This window comes from Pteropus medius, unplaced genomic scaffold (genome assembly GCF_902729225.1).
Source record: "Pteropus medius unplaced genomic scaffold, Ma_sr-lr_union100, whole genome shotgun sequence".
NCBI lineage: Eukaryota > Metazoa > Chordata > Mammalia > Chiroptera > Pteropodidae > Pteropus > Pteropus medius.
In genome coordinates this window covers 6,810,662-6,826,810 of record NW_024349799.1, presented here as the reverse complement: position 1 = coordinate 6,826,810, position 16,149 = coordinate 6,810,662, and positions in this window count along the sequence as shown.

The window sequence follows — 16,149 nt, the reverse complement described above, 5'->3', positions numbered from 1 at the left end:
CTGACTCAGCTCCAGGAAGTTACTCGAAAACTAAGGTGCGAAAGGGATTCCTCTTTCATTTCCAGAAAGAAGACAAAATTTTTCTTTTTACAATTCTTGAATCATTTCATCAGGAAATTGGAGAGATAGGAAGCATGATGTGTGATTTGTTCACCACCTTGGCCAATTCAACATCTGAGTTTTTATTTTAATTTTTCAATTACAGTTGACATTTAATATTATATTAGTTTCAAGTGTACAGCATAGTGGTTAGGCATTTATGTAGCTTACGAAGTGATCCCTACCTGGTACCATATATAGTTATTACAGTATTATTGACTATATTCCTTATATTGTTTAACATCTGTTTTGTATTATTTTTTTTTACTAAATGATATTTAAAGTATTTCTGACTTCTAGTTAAAAAAGTAATTTGAACAACTGTGCTTTTTGTCAAAAATGTTCCCTCTTGCCAAAACTCCAATATAGCAACAGCAAAGGTATTAAAAAAGAAGGGAAGTGTTATAAACCAGCAAGAATAAAGAAATCAAGGATAGAGACAAACAGCAACAATATTTTAGCAACTGGAATGTAGATGGATGGGTATTAATTGACCTAAGAGACCTAAGAAATCAGTCTTAAGCCAGCAATGGAGAAAATAGAGAATCTAATTTATATTAGAGAACTCATAAAAGACTCAGGAATTGGTGGTACCAGGTACCTCTGAAATTGGGGGAAGGAAGGAGCTAAAAAGAGGAAGATTGACTGAAAATCTGATTAGAAAATGTTAGGCTCCCAAATGCCCACCTACACACATGCTGACATAAAACTCTACTTCTTCCATTCTGGCAGAAAAAAAATAGAGGCTTATTCTTTAGAGAGGGTAAAACATAGGGTCTCCAGTCTGGGGGATACCAGATTCAGTTGAGGGTAGAGATTACATACTAGAAACAGGTATGTTAAGTAAGATACTTCCCCCTACCCCTTAGCCTTCTTCCTGCCTGCCTCAGCTCTCAGAATGCTGACAGCCAGGTCTGTACCCTCTGTGCTGGAGAAGAGGCATCTCTAGGGAGTCTGATTAGCCCAAAAAAGCTAAAGAAAGTGACAGCAAAGGTACTTCAACAAAAAAGCTAAGCTAGATTACTATACAGTAAGGGCCAAAGTGAACAAGTCCCACCCATATACATTGCCCAGAAGCAGCTCAGTTTTAAATATGAGCACTTAGCTATGCATCACCAGACATTAAAGGAAAGCATCTAGTAGAAAACACAGTAACCAAAACAAATAGAAAAATCTACTTGGAGGAAACCTATATGATGTGGGAGAAGAAAACGAACAAACTGTTTCTCATAATTTCAGAGGTATTTCATCTATAAATCAAGAATAATATGCAATTTTAAAAAGGACTTCAAACTCTAAATTTTAGAGAGCAAAAAGATCTCTTGGACCTTTTGATCACGGAAGTAAAAATCTCAATAGTAATTTTGGAATTCAAAGTTGAGGAAATCTCCTAGAAAGCTGAAAAAAAAAACAACTAAAAAATAGAGGGAGTAGAAGAGAAAAAAATAGAGAATCAGGCCAAGAGGAATGACATTTACAAATATTAGGCAGTCAAACAAAAAGGAGAGGAAAGTGGAGGGAGAGAGAGAGAAAAAAATAGAGAATAGAGAAAAATAATGGAAAGGGATGAAAAAGAATCCAGACATAATTTAGGATTATTTCCCTGAACCATAGCACATGAGTTTCCAGACAGAAAGAGCCTACAAATGCTTAGCCAAGTGGATGAAAATGGACTTCCACCAGGGTTCATCATTGTGAAATTTCAGAACACCAAGGATGAAGAATAATTCCAGCAGGATTTTAAAAAACAGAATGACCTCAAACTTCTCAATAGCAATGCTGTTGTGAAAATATTAATGTGTGGTCTCAGAAAATTCCTTTGGAAAAAAACTATTTCCAACCTAGAATCCCCTACTCAGCCAAATTATCAATTAAGTGTGAAAGTAAAGTAAAAATATTTTAAGACATAGAACATCTCAAAAAATTTGCTCTCCATTTACCCTTTCTCAGAAACACCTAGGGAATATACTGCACCAGAATGAAGGAATAAACAAAGAAGGAAGAGACAATATGACAGAATTGAGGGCCCAACCAAAATAGAGCTAAAGTAACCCCCTAGAATGATGGTAAAGGCAGATAACAACAAGATGGTGGTACAGGCCTAGAGAGGAATGAGGGCTGACTAGAGCCCATCAGAAGGCTTTAGAAGTTATGTCTAAAAGAAGATTAAATTGATAAAATATTATTGCTGGAATAGTAATGGTTTTGAATATGTCCAGAGCAGATTTATATTCTAGAGGAAGTTTGGGTTGTTAATAATAAATTATTAGAAAGTTAAATAAATGAAAAACCAAATAACCCCACAAGAAAGAAGATATCAAGATATCAGAAAATTCCTCCTATTAGTGACTCTTTTATGTGTGGACATTAGGGACTTCTGTTAAAATGAAAACAGGTTAACTGGGAGTGAATTTACTAAGTCATCATCACCTTATAAAATTTAGACAACCAGTTTATCTCTTAGTAAAATCCTGGTGATAAAGGACACAAATAGGAAGCATTGAAGAGGACAGAAGAAAGAATGGTCTGAGTCAGTGTTGTCCAATAGAAATATAATATGAGTTACATACATTAATTTGAAATTTTTCCAGCAACCAAAAAGTGAAAAGAAACATGAAATGATTTTAATATATTTTCTTTAATCCAATATGTCTAAATTATTTCATCATTGAATCAAAAAAAATTACTAAGGCGATATTTTACATTCTTTTATTTGTACTAAGTCTTTAATATCCAGAGTATAGGAAGCTAAGCAGGGTCGGGCTTGGTTAGTACTTGGATGGGAGACCACCAAGGAAGACCAAGTGCTGTAGGCATAAAAAATTATTAAAAAGTAAGGGATTGTAAGCTGACAAGGTCCTTGCAATTTGTGAGGTCAACCAAGGGTTGCCTTGCCTAAAAATGGAAGAAAGGAAGGAAGGAAGGGAGGAAGGGAGGAAGGAAGGAAGGAAGGAAAGGGAAGGAAGGAAGGAAGGAAGGAAAAGGAAGGAAGGAAGGAGGAGGAGGAGGGAGGAGGAGGGGAGGGAGGAAGGAAGAAAGGAAGAAAGAAAGAAAGAAATTCCAGTGTATATTTCACACTTACAGCACATCTCAATTTGGACTAGATATGGTTGAAGTACTTAATAGTTATATATGGCTAGTGGCTATATTCTTGGACAGGGTCTAAATCGGTGGTTCTCAAAATGTGGTCCCTGGACCAGTATTATCAGCGTCACCCTTCAACTTGTTAGAAATAGAAATTCACAGTACCCACCCCAGACCTACTGAATCAGAAATTATGATGGTGGGGCCCAGCAATCTGTGTCCTACCACTCTAAATCATGGGGTACTGGTGGGAGAATTTTTTTCTCCTTTATTCTGTTAAATAGGTAATACATTCAACAGAGTTCAAACCGTCTATTCCCCTTTCTAGAAGCAATCGAAATGGTATATTGGAAGCTCGCCTTCAAGATGGCCTCCAGTAATCCCTGCCTCCTGGTATTTATTCCTCTGATATTGTGATATATATTTTAGTCTTTGTCCTTAGCACCTGGTCAGAGCTCTTAAAACCTTTGTACTTTTCTAAATGATAAAGGTGCTTGAAGCATCTTTTGTTTAAATGTTTGGTCTTTGGCACTGATTCTTGAAACAGAGCTCCTAAATTCCATGGAATTTCCTGAGTAATAGGAACATCTTTTGTTCTAGTGAGAGATTTTTGGTGTGCTCCTGGATAGCTTCAGGATAGGGGCTGATCACCATAAAGACCAAGCCATGACTAGAAGCTTGGAACTTTTAGCTCCACGCTTTCCCTGGGAAGGGCAGGTGGGCTGGAGATTGAGTTAATAATCAATTGTGCCTACTTGATGAAGCCTCCATAAAAATCTCTGAACTATAGGGTTCAGGGAGCCTCCAGTTTGGGAACACATCCACATGATGGGAGGGAGGCACATTCCAACTCCAAGGGGACAGAAGCTCCTGCACTTGAGACCCTTCCAGACCTTGCCCTACATAGCTCTTCATCTGGCTGTTCATCTATATCCTTTTATTATATTGTTTATTACATTAAAAATAAAAGTAAACATAAGTAATTGTTTCCCTGAGTTCTGTAAGCTATTCTAGCAAATTATTGAACCTGAGGATGGAGTCATGGGAAGCCCAAGTTATAGCTGGTCAGTCATCATAGGTACAGATGACAGCCTGGGACTTGTGACTGGCATCTGAAATGGGGGCAGTCTTGTGGGACTGAGTCACCACTTTACGGGATCTGATGCTAACTCCAGGTAGATAGTGTTAGAACTGAATTGAATTGTAGGACACTCAGCTGATGTTGGAGTATTGGTCAGTGTGGGAAAAAAATCTCACATATTTGGTGACCAGAAGTAGAGTGTAAACAAAAATTCTCTTGCTATGTTGAGAAGATACTCAAGCAACCCTACAGAGAGGTCCATGTGGTGAGGAACTGTGGACCTCAGCCAACAGCCAACAGGAAACTGAATCCTCCTGCTAATGGCCACATGCGTGAACCATTTTGGCAGTGGATTCTCCAGCTCCAGTGAGTCTTAGAATGACTGTAGCCCCAGCTGACATTAAATTGCAGTCTCATGACAGATGCTAAGTCAGAACCACCCAGCTAAGCCCCTTCTGAATTTTGACCCACAGAAAGTGTGAAATAAGATGTCTTGTTATTTTAAGCCACCGAATTTGGGGCAAGTATTCTATGCAATAATAGATAACTAATATACTAAGTCTAGAATTTTGAAAGTTACTTGAGGTCTATACAAAGAGTAAAACTGAGCCTATTGAGTCTAAACTGCTACACTAAGAATGTTATTCACACTAGCTTTTGTAAAAACAATTCTTAAAGTTTTAAGAATTATAAACATATGTGTCCTTCTTGTCACATACATACACTCAGTAAAGAATTATATGAAATAAATAGAATAATTCCATTCCTAATTATTCAACTTTCTTTTCTTTTTATGAAATACAGTATATTTTTATTATATTCTCATACTACCCCCCAAAACCACCCAGAATCTATTTCTTTGGCTTGCAATTAGAGGAACTATAATAGTATAAAATGAATGTACTATAATTTAACCTGTCTTGTCCTTGAATATTTAAATTATTTCAAATTTTTAATGTTAATAATAATATTACAACAAACACTCCTTACATCTTTGCATACATGTGTGCTATCTTTAAGATAAATAGAATATACAGATGTCAAATTATAATGTACACATGAAAATTATATAATTGTATTAACCAATGTTACCCCAATAAACTTAATTAAAAAAAAAGATAAAGTCCTAGAAATGAAAGTGCTGAGTGAAAGAGTACTTGCATTTAAACATTTGATAAATTTCCTTTTAAAAATGTCATGCTGATGTACATGTCATGAACACTATTATTGGAGATTTTGCGTGCTCCTTTCCCTATTCCACTTCGATTCTGATTAATGAACAGCATGCACCTAAAAGAAAATTGGTCCAATGGGAATTGAAGTACAAGTCCATTAATATGGACAAAATCCTAGTATTCCAATGCTAAGCTGTAGTTTAGCTCAGGTCTGAGGCCAAAGTAGATACTCTTATTGCTAGCCTGAATCCAGGTCTTATAACCACACTCAGGCATTCTTGCAGAGAAATCAAAGTCAAAAAATGAAATTCCCTTCCTCTTATAAATTAATCTCCCAAATTCTAGTCTGGTTTCCAATAGTAGTAGCTAAATCTCACCTCCCCCTCCACCAAAATGATGAAGGCCCTGTGAAGTACAATACCTCCAAAGTGCAATTAAACCTCCTGGACACAAATGAAGGAGATAGTCTATTTGATTCATGACAAGAAAGGGCATGAGGAGAAATGGTCCCGAAGGATTCTTTTTCGTTGAGGAAGTGTGCTGGGGTCTGTTTCTCAGACTTGTTTTAAAAAAATAATTGAGTGGAGACTAGAAGGGCTCATCTCTGCTTTACCATTGGTCTGTTGGTCCACTGGATGGAGGGAGAAGTAGAGATCTAATCCCTGATGCCAATGATTATATTAAGCTGTATTTCTTGGGGCAAGTAGCTGGAGAGGTGGGCTGTTGGTTTACTGTTACATAGTTATTGATACCAGGGTAAATTTCTAAAGTATAAATATGTAGTTCTATTCTGATTAAAGACTCCTGGTGATTTATCATTTCCCAAAGCATAAAGTCTGTATTTCCTAATTTGGCTTTTAAAGCCCTCCACAATCTAATCTAAACCTAAATTTCTACCTCTTTTATCATTCCCACCCTATCTCCTGCTCTACTCACTTCCTTATTTATTGAAATCTGGTCTTCAACTAAGCCAAAAATTGTCCATTGACTCATCTGGCAATATATGATGAATCATGTTCCTCATGCTCTTGACACATCTTAAAATATTGAGAACATCTATTTACCCTAAATTAATCAGAATATATTCTGCCTGGGTTATCAGGTGGCTCAAGGTTAAATTTGATGCCTACTTACTGAACTCTTATTACTAAATCTTATTAGTCTAATTATCTTTTCCATTTCTTTGGACCAAATTTCTTCCTTATAAAATCATAATTATAAAATCAATGGATGATATATCTGAACCAAGTTTAAAAAATCAATGGAATATAGAAAAAAGAAAGTATTATAAAAAGTATTATAAAACCATTTTAAAAACAAGTACTTAAGTGTATAAACAATGCAGCCTTCCATTCTTCCCTCATCCCACTCCCCAGAAGTAGCTATTATTAAGGTTAATAAAATACTTCTAGGTATTTTATATAAGCAACTGAAATGCTCATGAATTGTTGGTGGGAACATAAATTGGCACGATCATTTGGAAAACTGTTTGGCAGCATCAACTAAAACAATGTACACATAGAAACACAGTAGTTTTTCTCCTAGATATATGCCCAGCAGAAATGTAGACATATGTGAACTAAAAAATATACAGAAGAAACATTCATAGAACATTATTCATAATAACCCCAAACTAGAGACAACTCAGTTGTAGAATGGATAAATAAACATTTATATATTCAATGAAAATACCATATAGCAACAGAAATTAACAAACTATAGCAACTTTCAATGTAAATATATCTCACAGACAATAATGATGACTAAAGAAGTCAGACACAAAAGAAAATATACTATATACTTTATTTATATAAAGTTCAAAACAGACAAAACTAATCAATAGCGATAGAAATCAGGAAGTGGTTACCTCTGGAAAGGATGCATGACTAGGAGGGTACATGAGGGGTTGTCTGGGCTGTTAATGGGTATAATTGCTTTGTGATAATTTATTGAGCTGAACATTGATGCAGTAAAAAGATATTGATCTCACTATTTTTAATGGCTGCTACAGTCTTCCCTTAGATGAATGTTTACTATTTTATTTAACTATTTCCCTACTATTTGGATATTTATGTTGAACTTATGTTTTTACTCCTATTATAATGCTGCAGTGAACAACCTTGTACATAAATCTTTTCTCCATTTGCATGTTGGAAAAAAAGGTAGATGTATAAGGTTGTAACATAAAATACATTTTAGCAGAAGAACCGATGCTTGAAAAGGAATACACATTGTAAAGATGAATGAACATGGTCATATAAACCTGCACAAAAAAAACAAAAAAGGTACCAATTTGTATTTTTCACTAACAAGACATTATTGCTTAATTTCCATAACCTGGAAAATTACAGGGTGATATTGGTCTTTTACCACCATTGGTCTCTCTAATAGGTGAAAACTTTTTTTCACTGCTGTATTTATTTGTACTTTTAAATTATTGGTGAAGTTGAAAAACTTTTCATGTTATTAGCCATTTGTTTACTATTTTTTATGAGCTACTTATTTATGTTTTTCTCTTTTTTTTTCCCTCGAAGAAGTGGTTTACTTCTAATAATATGTATTAAGAATACTAACCCTTTTCAAGTGGTGCAAAATATTTTTTCTGGTTTGTTATTTGGCATTTGTCTTTATTAATGGTGATTTTTGGCCTTAGAATGAGTAGTTTAAATTTTTATGTGTTCTGTTTCATGTTTTCCTTGTTTTCTAGTATCTTGTCAGACTTGAAGTCCTGAGGCAAATTTTTCAGAATTTGTCTTGTGCTGACCATTTCGTATCATTTCTTTCTGGAACATAGTGTACCCTTTGGTTGTTCCAGGGAAGGAGATCAAGGTAATATCAGACAAGTCCTGCCCACACATCCTGGGCTGGCCTCCCAGACACTGGTCTGGAGCAACTAATACAAGCAGTCTAGTTCCTCAAGGCCTTTATGAATGCTTCTTTGATACTGGCCTCTGAAGCCTTTGATACGGGTCAAAGAAGAACGTTTACTTTTTATCCAACAGCCAAATTATATACTACATGAGAAGTCATACTTTATTTCCTTCTCAATTATATTTTCGAATCTAGTTTATTGGATGACACCACCCAAATAATACTATGCCGACTATTTTTTTAAATCATAACATTTGAAATTTAACTGAATGATTCCTTTCCCTTATATTTTAAGAGAAATTGATACCTCCAAAATTAATCTCCCCTTTCTTAATTAAAATTAAATTAAAATCCCCAAATTTCCTCTTTCCCCATTCTTCTTATTCAGGGCTCTAACTGGAGAGGTCTCATTTAGATATTAGCTTATTGTCAGGGTTCTTTCCTTGACACTGTAGCTCTGTCCACTAGACTGACCTACTGTGGTTCTTCCAGCTTCTTCTAGAATGTTCCAACCTAATTTGGTACTTTTCCTGAATTCTAGAAGAACACACAAAAAACTTTCAGCATAATCCCCTTGTTCACAAAACATCATTTCCTAAGCAATAGTGATTTTCCATAATCTAAAGCAATCTAAATCCATAGGCTCGGTGCCAGCCTAGTAGGATCTGCATTGTTGGGGCCATTGAGTAGAGACAACAAGAAAGGGCTTCCTTGCTATAGATTTGCTGTGAGTCTCGTCAGTTCATTCCATATATTCAGAGAGTACTACCGTGGAATTAAAACTCAATTGGGAAAAAATCCACAATGAGAAGTTGTGATACTAAGCTTCCCATGGCCTGTGAAGAAAAATCTAACTTGCGTATAAACTTCTACTTTTCAGACAATAGCGTCTGAATTACCTTCGTCTCTTTGCAAAAGGAAAAAGAAACTTATTGGGTATTCCTAAGACTCAGACTAGTGAGCTTTTTTTTTTTCTTTCTGTGCATCATCCAACCTCTTTCATGGTGAGCAGTAGCAGCTCACTTCCCACTACAGAAACCTAAGAGGCAAATCCCCCGCCTCCCCGCTCCGCCCCCACCCCCACCTTCTTTCCACTTCCCAGCAGGCAGAAAGGCAGAACACAAGACCAAATAAATGCTGCTACTGGGAAATTTGAGTCTTGAGTGAGTGATGAAAAGATGAAATGATGGTCAATTCATTCAGAAGAGGGGCTTCAGTGGCACTGTCTTTTCAAGGCAGGGACAATAAATACTTCTTGATAAAAGACAGATGCCTCTCAGGTCTGAGTTGTCTTGGCCTCTGTTCATTTTCTGAGCTTGATTCTCCAGAATTGCATTGATTCTGTGATTGTGAGCCAATCACAAGCTAGACACAGGGAGGGATACTCCCAAAGAAGGAACCCAAAACAATGACAGATGGATCACTACATCTTCTTTCTGCTTTCTTTTAGTGTTTATCCCATGTATTTAAAACCTATGCATTTCTATTTCATCTTTAGTTCTTGTATTCCTGGCACCCAAATGCCAAAGAGACACTTAAGATGTGGCACTTTCTTTTAGGGATATGATTCTACTTGTTTATAAAAGGCACGTCTCCAAGCAAACTTTATAGTTTTGTATTCCCCACCATTTCATCTCCACTGCTTCTGCGGCCCTTTGTTGTTTTGTGTACCCCAGTGGCTGTTGCTGCTACTGCTTGCAGCTCCACAGTTCCTTAGAATTGTATTTCCTGGTTCTAGGTGAGGTCCTGCCATTGTGTGCATTCCTGGACCAGTTGAAAAATCTCTCCCCCACTTATTCATTGTTCAAAAAGCTAGCACAACTTTTAAAGAGAAACAGATAAAATCTTCAAGACCTGGCGGTAAACAAAGAGTTCTTAGAGAGGGCACAAAAAGATTAACCACAAAAGAATAGGTGATAAATAAGGCTTTGCCAAAATTAAAAACTTCAATTATTTGAAAGGAACCATCAAAAAAATGAAAAAGCAAGACATAGACTGGGAGAAAATATTCACAATGCATATCTCTGAAAAAGATTTGTATTATATATATGAATACAAATATATTACTACACAATATGAAGACAGACATCCCAGTTTTTCAAATGGGCAAAAGATTTGGGCAGACACTTCTCAAAAAAGTTATACAGGTGGCCAATAAGCACATAAAAAGATGTTCTACATCATTGGTCATCCAGGAGATGCAAATCAAACCACGATGAGATACCACCACAATAAGATACCACTGCATACCCATTAGAATGACTAAAGTTAAAAAGATTGATAATACCAAGAGTTGACAAGGATATGGAGCAACTGGAATTCACATATATTGCTGGTGGGAATGCAAAATGATACAGCCACTTTAGAAAAACAGTTTGGCTTTTTCTTCTAAAGTTAAACCTGCACTTATCATATAACCTAGCCATTTCTTTCCTAAATATTTACCCAAGATGAATGAAAAGGCATGTCCATATCAAAACATGTACTGAAATATTCACGGCAGCTTTAATCAAAATAGCCAAACCTGGAAATAACCCAAATATCTGAATGAATAAACAAATTGTGGTATACTCATACAATGGAATACTACTCAGAAATTAAATGCAAACTGATACGTTTTTCAGCTGGTCCATGCAGCAACATGAGTGAATCTCAGAATTATTATAAAAATAATTAACGAGACACAAAAAGCTACATACTGTATGCTTGACCTTAATAGAACTATAGAAAAGGCAAATATAAGATACAGTGACAGAAAACACATCAGTGGATCCCTGAGGCTGTGGATGGGAGGATTGACTGCATAGGAAAATAAGGGAACTTTTGTAGGGTAGTTGTAATAGTGGTTACATGGATGTATACATTTGTTTAAAGATAGAAAACTATATACTTAATATGGGTGTGCTTTATAGTATATACATTATACATCAATAAAGCTAAATTTTAAAAAATGCTAGCACTGAACCACCTATACTTTTTCTCTGCTTTCGGGCACCATTGAGGTTGAATTATGTCCCCCAAAAAGATATGTTGAAGTTCTATCCCCCGATACCTTAGAATGTGGTCTTATTTGGAAACAGGGTCTTTGCAAATATAATCAAGATGAGATTATACTAGATTAGAGTGGGCCCTGATCCATGACTGTTGTCATGATAAGAAGAGGAAATTTGGACAGAGACTCACAGAGAGAACACCATGTAATAATGGAGGCAGAGATTGGAATTGTGAGACTGCAAACCAAGGAACACCAAGAATTGCTGGCAATCACCAGAAGCTAGGAAGAGGAAGAGAAGAATTTTCCCTTATAACCTTCAGAGAGATCATGGCCCTGTTGACACCTTGATTTTGGATTTCTAGCCTCCAGAACTTAGAGAGAATAAATTTCTGTTGTTTAAAGATACCCAGTTTGTGGCAACTTGCTACAGTAACTCTAGGAAACTAATACGGGCACTCAGAATTATTTTCATAACATACTCTTCCAACTACTGCTTTGTGGTGAGGTTCTAGAGTGAAATATGATGTCAATGAGCTTGAGGTCTGAAAACTTCCTCTTAACTCAGCACCTCCTTAGGGAGCTAGCCTTCCATTGTCAGCCCAGCATCCAACCCACCTTTTGTGGTGCTGTCATGTGTGCTGTTGCCTGGCTTCTGTTTCAGGGATCTCAATACCTGTGGTTTTCCCTCAGTTTCATATGCATTCCAAGCTCAGCATCATATACATCCTAAGCATGCTGCTTTTAGCATATATCTTTGTATGTGGGATGGACTATAGTATTTCAAATGTTAATGTGCATTTCTCTATTCTCCAGATCTTTTTTTTTTTTTTGGCTTTTCTAGAAGAGATTTTTTTCACAACCTAGAATTAGTTCAAATTCTCCCAAATGGGGGTAGAGGGAGGACACATTACTGTGGAATATCAGGAACAAAAGTCAGTAAAATTTGGTTTGTGAGTTCAAAAGCTGGACTTGTATTGTAAAGCAAAAAATATTAAGAAAAAGATTAACAATAGCCAGAAGAGAGAAACGGACAGGTAGAGACTGAGGATTTGACAACCTCTTCTCAATTCCACCCCCACCTGCCCAGTCCTACCCTTGGGAGTTTAAACTCCAAAGAGAGGAAGGACCAAGTAGAAACAAATCCACATATACTGTATTTTAAAAATGAATTTAGATATAATTAAATTTGACTGTTTGTCTTAAATTGGCAAGATTGTTTTCTGCCTCAGGCAGGATGGGAATTGTGATTGAATTGTAGAAAATAGTTTTATTTTTACACACCCTGCACTTGGAGAAGACTGAGAGAATGAGCGCCTCCTTCATTGTTTACACTGTGCACCTCACTCACCTCACCCTGGTATCAGCCCTGTTCTTTATTTGCTGCTTTTGGAGGGTACCTTTCAGCAACTTCCTGAACTTGGGCTTTTTCTGAGAGAGATCCAGCTACTTCTGAGACTATTACTTGACTCCTCCATTGTTAAATAACTTGGGGTCTCAAACATCTTCCCTGAAATAGTAACGATTGATAGATCGCCTATTTTCCAAGATCGTTATATATGAATAAAGGCTTTTTTTTTTCATATATCTCCTTTACTTGTGAGAGCAAGTAAAGGAGATATATGATGGCCCCTCTCCTGAAAACCCCTAGTCTGTCCTCTGCCAATTCCCTATAAAACTACTGTTTGTTTCTCTGTTTAAAATTTCCTGTGGTCACTTTCTTTTTTACAGAAGCCCTTCTTACATCTCTCCCAACCTAACTCATAAAGCAGAGGATTCCCAGTAAAGACTCTCTTTAAATGACATTTCATAAACCTAAAGGCCAAAAGTGTCACTCATTTTTCTACCACTTTTTTTTCAGTTCCCATAGATTCTTCCATCTGTTGTTGAATGGACATTGTGGATCTCTGAAATCCATAAATATAAGGGCTTATTTAATGACCAGTAAGGATTTCTAATCAGCAAAGGATGGGGAGTAGTGATGGTGTATCAGTTAAATTCTTTTGGATTTAAACATAGAAAATGACTGCTACATGATAAAAGGAAAAAAGATAAATTAGATGTTGAAGTAGCTGACAAATCTTGGAAAAAATAGTAGTCCTTTTTTTTCCATTTTGACCATTTTTAAGCATACAATTCAGTGGCACCGATTATATTTAAAATATTGTACAGTTATCACCACTATTTATTTCTAAAACTTTTTATCACCCCAAACAAAAACTTTACACTCATTAAGCAATAGCTGTCCATTCTCCTATCCTCCTAGCCCCTGGTAATCTCTATTCTACTTTCTGTTCTATGAATTTGACAGCTCTGGGTATTTCATATAAGTGGAATCATACAATATTTTTCCTTTCGTGTCTGGTTTATTTTACTTAGCATACTGTTTTCAAGGTTCATCCATGTTGTGGTATGTATCAGAACTCTATTCCTTTTTATAGTTGAGTGGAGTATATATATATCCTGTGTACACACACACACACACACACACACACACACATTTTTTTATTCATTCTTTCTGTGGATGAACACTTGGGATATTTCAATTTTTGGCAATTATGAATAATACTGCTATGTACATGGGTATACAAATATCTATTTGAGTCCCTGTTTTCAATACCCAGAAGTGGACTTGCTGGATCATATGGCAATTCTATGTTTAATTTTTTGAGGAACTACAATACTGTTTTCCCTAAGTTCATTTTGAAGTAACAGTTATTTTTTACTGATTCCTTATGCGATTTAGAAAATATTCTTAATTGTGATCATATTGAAAAACTTAGAATGGTTAAAATAATTTTGCCTTTTTCCATTTCTCTGAAAAAACCCCATCAGGATTTTGCTAGAGATTGCACTGAATTTGTAGGTAACTTTGAGTAGTATTGACATTTTATATCGGATGTCTTTCCATTTATTTAGGTCTTTAATTTCATCCAGGCTTGTTTTATAATTTCGGTATACAAATCTTGCACCTCCTTGGTTAAATTTATACCCAAGTATTTTATTCTTTTTGATGCTATTGTAAATGGAATTGTTTTTTTCCTCAAGGAGCTTACTATTTATTAAGAGTGTATATATACAAGCAATCTTTTTTATTGAGGTATAATTGAAATATAACATTATATTAGTTTCAGGTGTACAACATAATGACTTGATATTTGTATACGTTGCAAAATGATACCCACAACAAATCTAGTTACCATCCGTCACCATACATAATTATAAAAGATATTTTTTCCTATCATGGGGACTTATAAGATTTAATCTCTTATCAACTTTCAAATATGCAGTACAGTATTATTAGCTATAGTCACCATGCTGTACATTACATCTCCATGACTTATTTGGAATTGTTTTTTTAATTTCCTTTTCACATCGTATATAGCTAATGGGTGGAAGCAACTGATTTCTGTGTGTTCATTTTGTATCCTTCAATTTTACTACGATCATTTATTAATCCTAACAGTTTTTTTGTGGATTGTTTAGAGCGTTCTACATATAAGATCATACCATTTGAAAATAGAGAAAGTTTTACTTCTTCCTTTCCTATTTTGGTATCTTTTATTTTTTGTTCTTACATAATTGCTGTCCCTAGGTTGGAAGAATAAATACTAGAACAGCCCAGGCACCTCACAGAACTTCCCTTTAGGACATTTTCATAAGATATCTTCATTCTAAACTATGTCTGTGTATTTCCATTCACGATTGCAGTTCCTGGGGAATAGAATCTGCACATGCCCATGACCACTGGTGGCCTAATCCCTGTTGGTGAGATCTTAGGAGTAGCCAGCCTAGTGTGGTCATATGCCTTCTTTCTGTCTAGAGCGTGAGTCTGCTACCTGAAGAGAGTGATGGCAAAATGCCAAGCAGGTAAGGCAGTAAGTAATTTTGGTACGTGAGGATTCCACAGACAAACCACACCTATTTAGTCTGCATAAGGTTGATTCGGCGTCTATTTTCTTGTTGACTTGCTAGAGATAAGTAAAAAATTCACTGTTGGTACTCTTCTGTCCATTCAGGGTAGATGAGGGTTTCTGTGAGGCAATAAGCAAATTTTTTGTTTTGAATCAAAGCATTAGACCTAATGTCCACAGGAGAAGTAGGGAGCTCAGGTATTCCTAACCAAACAAAACCTGCCTACTATCCTCTAAAAAATCAGGATCAAGTCTATTATGTACTAAGACCTGGAGCTCAGATGTCACTTGAGGATCTATAGTTTACTGTGGACTTGCAACAGAAATCTCTCTTGTACTCTGACAGTATGTAATGTATTTGTTTTCTACTAATAAATGTACTCAAAGGGCCTGGTTTCTTCAGAAGGGGCACACCCCTTGAAAACTGGATCCCAACTTTATAACTTTGGATCATTCCCCAATTAAGCAACAGTGAATCTTGCAACACAACTTTGTACGGTCTAGTTTGAAAATGCCCCCTGGTGGACAGAACTGGTATGGTTTCCATTGGAAAAACCTGTCACAACGAAGTCACTGGGATAAGCATAGAGGACAAGCAGGGAAACAAACCCTCCACTTGGTTCCGCTTACCACACAAACCAGCCGAAATGCCCTTTGATGACTACACCACCTTTTCTCTTTTTTATTTCCCTCCAAATTAATCATGATACTGTTGCATCATGATGGAAGAAATTGGACACTCAGACAACTTTGTTAGAGGATGGAGAATTTATTAGCCAGTGGAGCACGTGGGGCCTAACAGCACAAAAGCACGAGTTCTCCTTGGTTAGATTTCTTACAGTTTATATACCTCTGCAGTGTCCATGCAAGGGGCACGTGATTCCTTTGTCTGAGGTTCTACATGCACCTCATGACTCAGGATAGGGAAGGGGA